At 41.2% G+C, this 15,278-nt stretch overlaps 1 long non-coding RNA gene across 5 annotated transcripts in view; it reads right to left on the minus strand.

Moving 5' to 3' along the window:
- LOC103171027 overlaps window positions 1-15,278 on the minus strand; it is a 123,394-nt gene that overhangs the window by 71,504 nt on the left and 36,612 nt on the right. The window lies entirely within an intron of this gene.

The following is a 15,278-nucleotide window of genomic DNA, read 5'->3' on the forward strand; positions in this document are numbered from 1 at the left end:
GCAGGAGAAGATCACCAAACGTGAGGTTCCCAAAGTGCAGTCAGCTCACTAGAATAGCCACAATGCCCACAGCATTTCAACTTCATTGGGGGAGAAGTGGGAAGAGAATGGATGATAATAGAAATATCAAAGCCACTGCTTCAGGATGAACTATAAGGGAGAACACACAAGTCAGGAGGGGAGAATAAAGTCTTCAAAGATACAGTGAAGCATGGTCTAACGCTATATGATACAGCCGTGAAATTTGGACCAGTCTGTTACGCAACATACAGGACAGGGCTTGCTTCATTTTGGGTAGACGTTTAGCAAACAGTCGGGATGGCAAGAGGCAGGCATTAAAACAGACACTGGCCCTGTATGGGGCAAATGCAGTGTGCAGCCAGGAACTCTCTATGTCTTTCTAAATAAAAAGGTACCGCTTCTACAAATAGTGAAACCCTATCCAAGCACTTGGTATGCATGTTAAGATAGAAGCATATATGCATATAGCTTACTAACAATATGCATAATATATCAACTCAGATGAATTTTTTTAAAACTCCAACTGAGAATGATGCACCTCTGCTATCTCTGGTATGAAATCGTATCAAGCTAGTCAGAGAAGGAAGAAGTTCCTTTAGAAAACGACCTATTCAGAATGCAGGAGTCCATTCTCTAAAGAAACCTGTTAGTAACCTTTCAATAACAATTTTTGTCCAAAGACATTAAAAAAGACCAACACTATCACTATAGAAAAACACTATCATTTTTTCCTGGTTACAGAGGAGGAGCTGGAAGTTCAACTGGAATATGACAAAGTGGCTCCCTATATGGGTTTGATTTTGAATGTGATTCAACACACTGAAGTGGGAAGTATGTGTAAGCTAGTTTGAACACATTGAGACAGTTTGGTTATCTTAACATTCATTCATGTTGTGAGCATCATGCATTAAGGATTTGTGTTTCATTCTGCAGAGACAACTGAGCAAGGGAAGCAAAATAAACTCCTTTATTTTGCATGACCCTATCAAACTCAGAATGCTGAGCAATCTGTCTTATACTCCAAAGATGAACTTTGTAACCTGTTGCTTTGCCAGGTTTAAAAATATAGGCTCATTTTGATATTAAAAATGCCTTAAAAGAACTATGTTTCATTCTCAAATCTCTCAATTTAATTTTCACAAATTCCCATTATTGCATCCAAGTGACTTAAATCTACTTAGTTACTGAAAGTTAGAATCTCAGCTACTTGAGGGCAGGGACCAGATCTACTTCTACTGTCTGGTGCCTACTGTTAAGTATAGTGGTCTGAACAGAGTAGGTGTGCATGCAGATGATGAAGATCATCGAAATGAGATCTGATTTAGAAAATATTTTATGACTTTCTGAGCAATCTTTCTCTGTGAAGTTTTTGTGCTGTTAGTTTTATGGGTTTTTTGGTCTGCTATTCCTTTATTATCGAAAAAATCAATTATTGAGGACCCTGCGGATGTATGACCACATGCCAAGTCTCCTCTCTAAGCTTGTTGTGGGCAAGGAGCATGTCTACCAACACTGTTGTAGTATACTCTCCCAAACACTAAGTACAGTCCTCTGCACAGAGTAAGCACTCAATAAATACCACTGGTTAATTGATCGATTGTATCTGACCATCTCTATGTCTAGGGTCCAACTCCCTCATTTCTCTTCTTTCAACATTTTTTCTTTGACTTTGTTGCTTCCCTTCTTCTCATCCCAAAATGTTCTTGTGGCTCTCATCTAAGTTGCAACAGACCAGAGCATCGCTCCTGAAAACACACACCTGGTTTTCCCTCACTTCTGCATCACTCATTTGCCTCCTGTATTTGGTACAGTGAGTTCACAGCCCCATGACTGTGCCTGGTGTTTGGAAGGCTTATGGCAAATGAAGAAGTCATGGTCCTTGCCTTGGGGGAGCTTTCACTATAACAATTTCCCTGTCTTTATCCACTTAAACTACATATCCAGACACTGGGATTACTACTCTGAGAAAATGCAGTTGTAGTGGGCATATGAGGCAGTAAATTCTCCAGGGTCTAGTCCCTAGTTCAATGGATCCTGATGAAATTGTCACATGGAAGATTTTCCAGATCCCTTGAGTCTACTTCTGATCTATTGTCGATGCCTCATTTTAAAATCCACAAGCTGCCTGGCTTGCCTCCCTGCCTCCTGCTTGCCTGCCAGCCCATGGCAGAGATGCTCCTGAAGACGGTGTCACAGGCTCAGGATCTTGGATCAGAAGGTTGCTTGCCTGCCAGCCATGGCAGAGATGAAAAAAAGCACTTACTATCTTTGAAAGCCATGTGGGGACTCCTCAGGAAATGAAGAATGAGGAATACCCCTTGCTGCTCTCTCTAGCAGAATAAAGACTTAAAAAGCCTGAAGGGGCTCCAATTCCCTACCTCCCCTTAGTATATGACCAGAATTCTGGTTGGTGGGTTCAAAACAAATAGGAGGAACACTTCTTCACCCAGTGGGTGGTGAGGATATGGACTCCATTCCCCGGGGAAATTCTGCAGGCCAAAAAATATCAGTAGGTACAAGAGGAGTTTGGTTAAATCCAGGGACAAGAGGTCCTAAGGTTATTAAAGAGAAAGTGGGGATGTAGACAGAAGCAGTTAAGGACTTCAGATGCTTCATCCTTAACTAGTAGGAGGAATATCAAGGACAGCAGTGATGATACAATTCCTCCAAATAGCCTATTGCCATTGTTGGAAACAGGTTGGATGGAGGCTGTTCATTTGCAACACTTATGGCCTTATGTTCTTGGGTTCAATAATCCCATAAACTCCTTGTAGGCAGGGATCATGCCAACCAACTCTGCTACACTTTCAAGAGTGTTTGGGATAATGCTCTGCACATAATAAACACTCATTAAATGCCTTTGATTGATATACCACAGAATGAAAACCCTAGGCTGCAACCTGAGTAATTTCGACCCGCCTTCGTGTATTATTGCAGGGAAAAGAAAAAAATGCAAGTCAAGCCTTGTTACTTTGAATCATCTCTTGAGCTGAATCACCCCTGGAAAACAATCTGAGACAATAAAGAATTTTCCCTGGGAAATTCCACCATTAGTAGCCTCAAAACTCTTCCATTTGAAATCTTTGAAAGGTACCCATCATATTTTTCTGGTATTTATATTCAAAGGAAGTGTCTGCCTTCCAAACTATGAACTTTTTATACTGAAGCTCAAGGAAAGTCTGTTTTTATTCTCTTTAGGCAGTGGAATTAGGGAATCTTGGTTTTACAGGAGATCAGCTCTGAAACGGTGTTAATCCAGCTGAAGAGGGTACATAGGAAAGATTTCGCAACGAAGCGCCTCAGATGAGTCAGGACCTCTGGATGAAAATCACATCGACAAAAGTGCACTTTCCTGGGAAACTGTTGCTTCTCAACTTCTTTTCCCTTCAAAAGCTACTTGTGGAGGTTGGTGGATCAAGTGAACTGTGAAACAAATGCTTTTGTTTCATTCTCATTCTTAGCATTTCCTCTTAGGGATTTCCTCTTCTGGGTCTTTTGGAAAACTCAATGGGAGAGAAAGGGGGAGGAGAAGTTGTTACAATTAAAGTTCTGAACAAAGATACAGACTTTTACAGTTCTCTGCTCAGGATACCTTGAATTTATTCAAAAATCTTTCTTCTAAGAAGCACATATGGTGAGAGATCTATCCTGCCTTTTTGGGAGAGGGGCAAGGCTATCCTATACCTTCTCAGGAGGAATGCTCAGGAAGTCTTGGCCCATGGCTGATCTGACTTACACTGTGAATTTCATGTGCAACAGGGATTGTGTCCAACCTGATTATCTTGTATCTACTCCACTGCTTCCTACAGTGCCTGGCACATAGTAAACACTCAAGAAGTACCATTTTTTTTTTAAAAGGACATAAGCAGTAACTTCTCCTGCATATCTAGCAGTAGTGGTAACTGGAATATAAAAAAGTCATCGGTAATGCCTTCACAGTTTTATATTAATCCGGATAGTCTAGGCCTCTGAAAATGAGCACAGCCAAATGTTTATACATACTCTGGCTTTGATATATGTACAAACTACTACAACTGAACAAGCAAGCCTCCTTGTATGTTCCAAGTTCTGAGCTTACGTCCCCATGAGCCAGCAGTTCTTTCTCCAATAAGATAGAATGTTCTCATAGCCAGCCTCTGTCAACATTCTGCTGCCATGGTTCTCCCCTCCTCCTGCAGCCACCACCCCCTCTTCCTTTATCCTTTATAATTTGATGGGCCCATTTCCTAAAATATGTAATCTCAATGGATGGGTTTTCAGGCCTGAAGTAGATGCTAAAGCTTCATATTTTCTGTGTGTGATATATGAGCTGGCAAAGTTGTTGGGTCAATGTTTCATTAAATGCAGCACTGCCCTAGAACACTAAGTGACATTTAAATGAAATGTTAACCAAAACAGCTCAATTAGGAGCTACCTACATGTACCTAACCCTCTTACTTTACTTCTTTATCAAAGCTCCCATTGTTTCCTTTCTCCCCCTCCTTCAAATCCATCAGACCTCAGCCCTCCCTATCTTTAAAAGCCACCTCTTCCAGCAACAACAATTTCTGTCACTCCTGCACTAATTGCTATCACTTCTGGTTGTATCCTCTTAAAAGTCGTCCTTTACAGGAATGTATACATGAATTGACATACTCTGTTCATTTGCTTATGTTTATTAATTTTTAATTATCCCTGATGTACCTACATTTTTCCTTTTCCTCCCACTACATATGTACAGTTTATGTTTGCTTATCACTCACAATAAAATATAAGCTTCCTGAAGGCAGGGGTTATGTATTTACTTTTATCGTTCTTTCCTAAAAGCCTAGTAGAGTGCTCTGCATGAAGCGGTCATGCAATAAATGCTATTAATTGCAGCACATTTATGATTTTATATTCTCTCCTGGGATTGATAATCAATAATAAAGGAAATAGTAGCCAAGAAATACGCCGAAGATTAATGTTAGGAAGACTTGTTATGAAAAGCCTGGAAAAAGTCATGAAATGTGCCGATGTAACTATTGCCACAAAAATACAAATTGTTAACACTATGGTGTTTCCAGTGACAACGTATGGATCCGAAAGCCAGACGGTGAAAGAACAGGATAGAAAGAACATCCATTCTTTTGAAATGTGGTGTTTGGAGAAGGCTTTTGCGAATACCGTGGACTGCCCGAAAGACAAACAAATGGATTTTAGAGTAAACTACACAAAAGTGGTCTTTGGAAGGCTAAATGACTTGACTTAGATTAGCGTATTTTGGACACATAATCAGGAAGACTAATTCTTGGAGAAGACACTAATGCTAGGAAAAGTCCAGGGAAAACGTGGAAGAGGAAGATCAGCAGCTAGATAGATAGATACCATAACAAGGATAACAGAAGAACCATTAGAAGGGTTGCGGGTTATGGCAGAGGGCAGGTCATTCTGGAGAAAGTGTATCCACAGAGTCGCTATGAATCAAAAACAACTTGATGGCACTTTATAATAATTACCCATAGATATTACCTTGCACTGAAGATCAAGCACTATCTTTGGACAGTGATATTAGGCACTCTGAGGCTAAATTAAAAAACAACAACTGACCTCATTGATCAGAACATCTGTATCTCTGAAGCCCTCCTATGAAAGCATACAAAAGTTAGTGCCTGCTTATCATCAAATGGTATAGCCAGAGGCCAAATCTAAAGACAGAGGCCATGTATGCATAAGGATAATGGCAAGTTAAAAGAGTCTACAGATGTTCAATTGTATTAATTGGAGCAAGAGGAGCAGCATAGCATTGTGGATAGAGCACGGGCCTAGGAGTAAGAAGGTCATGGGTTCTAATCCCAGCTCTGTCATTTGTCTGCTGTGTGGCCTTGGGCAAGTCACTTAACTTCTCTGTGCCTCAGTAACCTCATCCGCAAAATGGCGATAAAGACTGTGAACCCTTTGAGGGACAAGGACTGTGTCCAACTTGATTTGCTTGTATCCACCCCAGTGCTCAGTACAGTGCCTGGCACATAGTAAGCACTTAACAAATACCATAATAGCTATTATTAATGACATCATCATTATTATTATTAGATGGTTAAGAAACATTAAATTTATTTGGTCTATTTCCTGAAGAACAACTTGTCTTCATTGGCTCTTCTTTGCATCTGGCTACCAAGGAAGGAGAAAAAGTCCCCTAAGTAGCACCCCTTATGCTGCCCTGAATTAATCAATAATATTTATTAAGCACCTACTATGTGCAGCACAGTACACTAAACACTTGGGAGGGTACATTAGAGTTAGAAGACATGATCCTTGCCTCCAAGGAGTTTCCAATCTGAATTGGGAAGGAGTAACTGTCTGGGTTTTAATGACCCTGAGGAGAACTCCAGTGAATCTCACTGAAGAAAATGAGTTCCTTAAGTTGGGGACCATTTCTCAAAGAGAGGAATCCCTAGCCTATTCAATTGTCTTCCTTCCTGAGCCAGCTGTGACTGACATGCAAGGTTGGATCAAAAGCTAAGTGTTTTCCTGGGAGGTTTTCAAAGTTAAAAAAATAAAAAGCATTCTCTTTCTCACCAGAGGTTCAGGTTGAGCCTCCAATGCAGCACCCAATCTATGCCTATTTATTTTGTTAATGTATAATGTTAATGTATAACTCCTTGATTCTATTCATCTTGATGATGTCTTGTTTCTGTTTTGTTCTGTTTTGCATTGCTGTCTGTATCCCCGGTTTAGACTGTGAGCCCATCATTGGGCAGGGACTGTCTCTGTTGCCAAATTGTATATTCCAAGTGCTTAGTACAGTGCTCTGCACATAGTAAGCACTCAATAAATACTATTGATTGATTGATTGACTCCAAACGATGTTCTGTTTTCATGGCTGGAAATCAAATTGCCTGTAGTTGGAGATTCCTGCTGTTGACTGTTGCCTTTAAACGCCAATCCAATTGATAGCCACACCCATCTGTACTGGCTCCTTAGCTTCTTTAACCCTCTGCTCCACTGCATTCTTCTGTACCTCAGAAAGGAAATGGAGTGTTAACAATCTTCTCCTCTTTCTTGGGGAGTGATTATTTTGAGGATCCTTACAAAAGAGTATATACCCTAAGATTTCATTTACACCTTTTAAACTAGGGGATGAGAGCTTTAAGCAAAGAAGGTATAAAAGTTGCCATGAAGAGATTCTTCCATTGTGCTTTGAACAGCAGTGAGGGAATGGTAGTGAATTCATGAGACAGGCCCCCCTGAAGCAAGATTGAGTTAATAAGAGTGGACAACTGGGTTTTATTGTGGGAAAGCCAGCGGGTTCTCAGCGAAAAAGACAAATGCAAGATTCCCCTTCGAATGAATCATTTTTAAAGAATTTCACCTTTGAATCTGCTGAACCTTTCCTTTCTGTCAGCAGTGCTTTTGCAGTATGTTTTCTAAGGATGAAATTAACTTTGTTTCATTGGAAACAAAGACAAGAATGTTGGTTCCATTTTCTATTATGCATTAGATGATTTATCTAGATGACAGATCTTGCTCCTCCAATCATTAAGTAAATTTATTTTGGTAAAATGTCTGCTCTCCTTCACAACTGGTATTCCCAGCAGTAAAATGACTTCAGTGCTCTTGAAGGAATGAGCTAATAACTGTCAGAGAATGGGCAAGTGGACCAACGAGGGTCTTTTTTCCAGTTATTTGGGGTTGTGATTAACCAAGAGAGACAGCATTTTACTTGCTCTTGTTTTGGGCCTGTCTGATGAAATCCCCCAAGAGAGTTTTCACTCAGTTTTTAAGGTCTGCTGGCTGTCATTCCTTTAGTTTTTTTGATTCTCTATTCCTTCCGGCTCACGTGATATAAGTCTCCTTTCACTCTTCCACTTTCATGACTGCATCAGGTCTGATGCAGAATTTGTTACCCCCAAAACATAACTCAGTTTTCTCCCCTTCTTTAAATACTGTCATAACAAGACTTTCAGCAAGAAGTCATTTGGGGAAAGTGTATAGGGAACATCTGTACCAACTCTGTTATAATGTACTCTCCCAAATGCTTAGTACAGTGTTCTGTACATAGTAAACACATCAATAAATATGATTGACTGCAATACATTAGTGATTTTTGCTTCATCTTTGCTAGTTTTCTTAGCAGTAAATCAAATTCTGTTCTATTGTATATGCTCAAAGCCAAAATGGAGCATTTCATATAAAAGCAAAAGGCTCAGTGTCATCTACGCATTTCTGTAAGCTAGGCACAGAATATGGCATTGCAGATTGGGACTCAACTGTTCCAACAAAACCTGTTCTTGTACTTCTTGCTTTCAAAGATACTTTTTTCCCCTGGATTGTAGCCTATTAATCTGGAGCTATTGCCCTGATTCCAAAACTGTGAAGTTAATTTGATTTGCCTAGGAAGTCACCCACTGCAGCCCCGGGAGGGACTGGCCTGAGGAACAATGTCTTTTTGGGACTGCTTGCTAGGCCTCTTGGCCACTCACACCATTTCCTTTCTGTTCACGGATCAATCAAGCAATCGTATTTACTGAGTGCTTACTGTGTACAAAACACTGTATGAAGCAGTTGGGAGAGTACAGTGTAACAGAGTTGGTAAACACATTCCCTGTCCACATTGAGCTTATGATGATATTGGTCAATAATATTTATTGGGTGACCATTACGTGCCAAACACTGTACTAAGCTCTTGGTAAAATAAAATAGAGGTAGAAGACATAATAATAACAATGATTCTATTTATTTATTGCTTAACTATGTACCAGGCACTATACTAAACGCTGGGGTGGATACAAGCAAATCGACTTGGACACATGTGGGGCTCATAGTCTCAATCCCCATTTTACAGATGAGGTAACTGAGGCACAGAGAAGTGAAGTAACTTGCCCAAGGTCACACAGCAGACAAGGGGCAGAGCTGGAATTAGAACCCATGACCTTCTGACTCCCAGACCCGTCCTCTACCCACTATACCTGGCTGCTTCTCATGATTCCTTCCTATGAGGATGTAACAATCTAATGGGAAATATACAAAATTATTTACAAATAAGAGGATGGCATGCTCAGATGGCATATGTAAATCAATATGATCCGAAGTATGAGGAGAGATCCTGAGTACTAAGGTGGTACAAAAGTGATGAGATAATAGGGATGATGTGAATTTGGAGAAGAAAAGTCCATCAGGAAAAGCCTTCTGGAGGACTTGGGACTTGAGAAATGGATAGAGTCTACCCCTTAGAGGTGGTGGGTAAAGCCACAGAAGTGGATGAGCTTCCTGAAAAAGTGAACGTAAACTGAGAAGAGCCGAGAACCCAGATCAGAGCCTACAGACACACTCATAGAGGAAGCAGTGAAGCGGCAACTGTTTTGATTAGGAAAAAAATTATTATTGTTGTATTTGTTTAGCACTTACTATGTGTTATACACTGGGGTAGATACAAGTTAATCAAGCTGGACACAGTCCCTGCACCACGTGATGTTCACAGGCCAAGTAGAAGGGAGAACCGGTACTAAATCACCATGTTAGAGAAGAAACTGAATGAGCCACAGAGAAGTTAAGTGTCTTGCCCAAGGTCACTAAGCAGGCAAGTGGCAGAGCCACTTAATTCAGGAGATCTGTAGACTGAAATATATTCTGCTGTTAGAAGAGGAAATTTAATTTCCTGCCTCCCAAATATCATTTATCCTATAAGCTGGTATGATTTTTCTTTTGGAGGAGAAAAAAGAAATAGGTTTAGAAATGAAAGAAGCAAAGTGAGAACTACCCAATTGCAACTTAAATCTACCTTCTACAAAATGAACTCTGTGTTCAGTTGACAATTGGCTTGACTGCTGAAAATTATTCAGATTGATGTGATGATGCTTGACTATTTGATGCTTGCTTATAGCAATGTGTATTACACTGTACCTGCATTTCAACTAATGTGAATAATTCTCATTATGGAGGGCTTCCCTTCGAAATACTCTCTTTTGAGGTGGGAAGTGGAAGTGAGTTACAAAAACAACCCCCCTCATGCACAGCTGTTCAGTAATGTGCTGACTGTTCTCTATTAGAGTTTTGTCTGATTGATGTCCCTTTCCACTTTCCCCAGGCACTTAAGGGCCTATGGGCATTTTACATCAGTTAGCGATGGCTTTATTCTCTAGGTAGTGTCAATATGAAATTGTGATAGCTGGTGGTTGGTGGGGGCAGGTGATGAAAGAAAGACAGTGCATTACGGGATCGCTTTGGGTCACTTGTCTGGAATAGACCAGCTGGACTGGGAAAATAGATGGGGTGATTTTGAATTAATATACATTGAAATGGAGGTTGATGGCAGAAAGTGATAACTTTCCTGTTCAGTTACTGTTGAGTCATTAGCTCTTTGCTTATTCATTTTAGCAGTCCTCTGGGAAGCTAGGACTCTGGGGAAATACAAATTGCATGACGATGTTGGTTGAGTTCACTGCTTTATCACAGATATTACTGCATATGGTTTAAGGGTAATCTCTAGACTGTAAGCTCATTGTGGGTAATGAATGTGTCCATTTATTGTTATATTGTATTCTCCCAAGCCCTTAGTACAGTGCTCGGCACACAGTAAGCACTCAAACACGACTGAGGGAATGAACGGTGAGATCTCAATAACTCAGTTGTATTCATTAAGTGCTTACTATGTGCAGAACATTGAAAAAAGCGCTTGGGAGAGCACAATATAACAGAGTTAGTAGATATGTTTACTGCCCACAATAAGCTTACAGTCTAGAACTTAACTCAAAAAAGGGGAGATAATAGTATTTAATAAATATCTGTTGACTGTCTTTGGGAGCAAATTTGGATTAAATCTTTTAAGTAGGTGGGTTTCTGTTTGGTTGGTTTTATAAAGAGGAACCAAGTGCCAACTTTTCATTTTGAGCATGGGATTGAATTTGGGATGGAGGCTCTAGGGAAAAAGGACAAGGCACAAAAAAGATGTGGACACACAGACACATATGGGGCTTAGAAAGAGGAAACAGACACACAGCGCTGGGGGGTTAGGGTAGGAACACAGGCACACATGGGTTTGGGGAAAGGAGACAGGTAAACTCTGGTTGAGGGAGATGCTTACAGGATTGGGAGATAAACAGGGAATGGGATCAAGGCCAGACAGACAGTCTATATCAGACTGAAGTTGGGCCCTGGGGCAGGGAGCTGGAGATGTCTAATACGCCCATTCTGAGGCTGGAGCACCCATCCAGCAGGTTCACTCATCAGGCTGCCCTTGCCAAGCTCCCAGGCTGGCTAGAGCGTGACGGGAAGCACACCAAATACTGGGACTAAGACAGGCGCTGCAGCCTACTAGCAGGGAGTAAAGCTTAGAATGATCACCTTGATTCCACTTCTGGCTGTGGCCCTGACTCCAAGGTTGGGTGAGTGAGCTTTGGCTACTTGCCTTGGGGTGAAATATTTCACTTTTCCCCTAAAATGCTAATCCCACGGGCAGTAAGGGGCAATGGATCTCTTCATTTACATGAGCAAGGACCCCCAGCCTGGGGGAGTAGCAACAGGAACGGGGAGCATATTTGGACTCTAAGACTCTCTTTCACCGTGGGTTGGAATTATTCCCAGACTGCTGCGTTGTCTGAGAAGAGAGCTCTACTTCACTGCCCTTCTCTAACTAGTCCAGAAAAATGGTGTAAAACACAGAGTTCCCCAAGCTGCAGTTCTCTAGGACTGTTCTACCAGTGTCTGCAACATACAAAATAACCCAACTGACAACTGTCTCTGTCCTGCACAGGGTTCAGATTCTAAGTAGGAAGAAGATCAGGTATTGAATACCCATATTACGTATTAAGAAGCTGAGGCTCAAAAAAGTTAAGTGGTTTGCCCAAGGTCACAGCAGGTAAGTGGTGGAGCCTGAATTTGAACCCAGGTCCTCTGACTCCCAGGTCTGTGCTCTTTCCACTAGGCCATAATGCTTCTCCAAATGAAGACCTGGGAATTTCTGCAGAATCTGCCAAAATGGAGTTCTACTGCACCTAATAAACTTGAAGATGAGAAATATGTAGAAGGTGCTTGAGAAACAGCAAAGGGGAATGGCAGGAAAAAAAAGACTGAGCTGAAACAAGAAAAGTTGAAGGCAGGAGGTTTATAAAGACCTACCTTTGCTGCCATTACCCAACAGGTGTTCTGACACCAGTAGTCCCAGGCACTTGATAACAAGGGTAATTGTGGGGAGACTGGGGATTGTGCCTTTTAGGGACACTCATGGAGCAGAGCTTGGGACTCTGGCTCCTCAGGTCAGGAAGTGATTTTAGGATGTTATAGGCAGAAAAGTCTTGGGGAAGGAGTGCATGGTGTTGGGACCAAAGTTTGTTCCCTCAAGGCTACTTGCTCTGTATGTCGCATTGCCTCCTTGACATTACTCGTATTTCCCGTCAGCTGGACAAGTTTGGGCCAGAGCTGAGGGAGTGGGGCAGAAGGGGTGGTGAATGAGGGAGTTTCTAATGGACATTATGGGTTCCCCAGGGGGTCCCTATTGGTGTTGAGCCCTGGCCTACTGCACATTTTGCACATTTGCATGGGAATTGTTTCTCCTGCTTGATGAAGAACCAAACAAAAACTGGGTTTATCCCACCACCATCCTGCCTCTGGCCTGGAACTCCCTCCCTCTTCATATCTGATAGACACCTGCTCTTCCCAACTTCAAAGCCTTATTGAAGGCACATCTCTTCCAAGAGATTTTCCTTAAGCCCTCATTTCTTCATCTCCCACTCCCTTCTACATTGCCCTGATTTGTTCCCTTTATTCACTCCTCCCACAGCACTTAGATACAAATCCATAATTTATTTATGTTAATGTCCATCTCCCTATATATCTAGACTGTGTGTTCACTGTGGGCAGAGAATCCATCTACCAACTCTGTTATATTGTACTCTCCATTGCTCTGCACACAGTAAGCGCTTAATAAATACAATAGATTGAGCTTATCAGCAGGTTCATAAACCTTTCAAATGAGAACATATTACAGCTATAGGAGGACCTTACCTATGCAGGAAAACTATTTTAGGCAGTGGTTAAGTCATGACCTTTGTTGACCGAAGCAGGAGAATTAAAAATCAAAGTTGAAATTCCAATCTCTCCTGACTCACATTGCTTTCAGTGATATCAACAAATATAGTACAAAATGAATCCCACCTTCTGCCTGTGCAGCTCTGGGCCAATGAGTCATGGTGACTGGCTGTTGGGAGCTAGTTTCCTGGTGCCCACAGGTCTGTTGTTGCTGAGCCTATTCTTGGCAAAGTTTGGGCACAATCAGTTCATGGAACAGGCAGTTGAGGGAGCAGTGTACTGACTCAACAGCAGTGCTGTCAAGATTCTAGATTTTCTGTCTTCTTCCACTGCAGGACTGTGGATGTTGTCTTGGACAAATGGTCACTTAGTTTCTCTGAGCCTCCAGGGTTCAGTCGGTAAATGGAAGCCAAGGGGGTTGCCAAAGGTCAGCCTCTTGGATATGTTATGAAAACTCTTGCAAAAATACAAAGTGGTTTGCAATGTTGAAAGATTGTAGACTGGAAGCATATGGTGTACAGGGAATATGTCTACCAACTCTGTTAAAGTGTACTCTCCCAGGTGCTTAGTATAATGGTCTGCATACTGTAAGTGCTCAAAACTATGACTGCCTGATTGAACTGAAAGACAATAATTGGACCAACAGTAGTAATTTCTGGGGGTTTGGGAGTCAATGGCCTTTGCCTGCTTTGGTCATGGTCCTTATATATACACAGATCACTAAAAATGGATTTTTTTTGTAATTTTACAATTGAAATGAGCTCAATTATACAGACAAGAGAAAATAAGTTCTAGAACTTCATTGTAATGCACTAAGTATGAGGAGTCTCTCACTGCCAATGATAGACAAGCCCAGGTCCAATAATGGAGGTTTCAGGACTGAGAACCCAAGTAATTATTAATAGGGATCAACCAGTGACCCTCTTTTTGAGTCACAAAGTGCCATTATTTGTTAAGCGCTTACTATGTGCAGAGCACTGTTCTAAGCGCTGGGGTAGGTACAGGGAAATCAGGTTGTCCAATGTGAGGCTCACAGTTAATCCCCATTTTACAGATGAGGTAACTGAGGTACAGAGAAGTTAAGTGACTTGCCCACAGTCACACAGCTGACAAGTGGCAGAGCCGGGAGTCGAACCCATGACCTCTGACTCCAAAGCCCAGGCTCTTTCCACTGAGCCACGCTGCTTCCCCAACACGTGCTGCTCTTCCACTTGTCTCTGTGCTGAACTGGATATTTTCATTTATGTCTCATAAGCCTTCTAGGGCTTAGTTAATTTTGGTAAAATCGGCTGGCAAGCAGGCCAGCTGTTCTTCTCTCTGATGGGCGTACCTCAAAAAAAAAAAATTAAGCACATTTCTGTGTCTCTCATAAACCTATGTTTTAGAGGGAGTGCCAGTGTTTCACTCTATTTTGCTCTCTAAATTCCATTATTTATAGCTTCTAAAAAATGTTGAGTATGTATGGAATTACATCAACCACTGTGAATATGGAGGAATGCAGTGAGGTATTATAAATAACCCATATAGGAGAAGAAAACGAGGGTTGATGGCATTCCTGACAGTAAAAAAGAACAGCCAGACACATGCTTAGCAAGTCTTTCTTCAGGGATTGAGGTGTGAGTTGGCCTCTCTGTCAACCCCCACCAGCACTTTAGGTCCCAGGCAATGTTCTCTGGTTATAGCATCCATTATCCTCCCTACCTTAATGGCAACTTTAAGCCTCCCTGTTTCTAAATTCATCATAAGAATCACCCAATGTTATACATCTGTTTAGCCTACATTATTGTAACTGGTGAAGTTGCTGTTGAACATGCTCAAAAAAAAGAATGCTTCCCAAATGATCCCAGCAATTAGATTAATCTGAAATTAAGGTGATTATTTTATTAAAATGTTGCGGGTCATCAAGAGAGTTAATTCCATTATTAATTCTAAAAATTGATTCCTGAAGGGATGTTAACAACTCACAGGAAACATCTCTGGGCAGTAAAAATGGGCCAATAATTCACTTTTCAGTTCCAGAAACCACTATTTGAGTCTTGTTTTCTAAGGAATCAAAGTAAATTGTCCATTAACAAGTGTGATAAAGACCTGATCCCCAAGACTCAATCAGGATATGGCAGTTTGGATTATCGATGTTGAAATTTACCATCTAAGTGAATCATCAGTGATTCCTTCATGTGATTACTGATCATATATCATCTTGTTTATCCTAATTTGCTAATTCTGTTTTGAACAGAATTTGTTTAGTTTTGCAATGAAATATGGCTCTATAC

Source organism: Ornithorhynchus anatinus, chromosome 9 (genome assembly GCF_004115215.2).
Source record: "Ornithorhynchus anatinus isolate Pmale09 chromosome 9, mOrnAna1.pri.v4, whole genome shotgun sequence".
In the NCBI taxonomy this organism is placed as follows: domain Eukaryota; kingdom Metazoa; phylum Chordata; class Mammalia; order Monotremata; family Ornithorhynchidae; genus Ornithorhynchus; species Ornithorhynchus anatinus.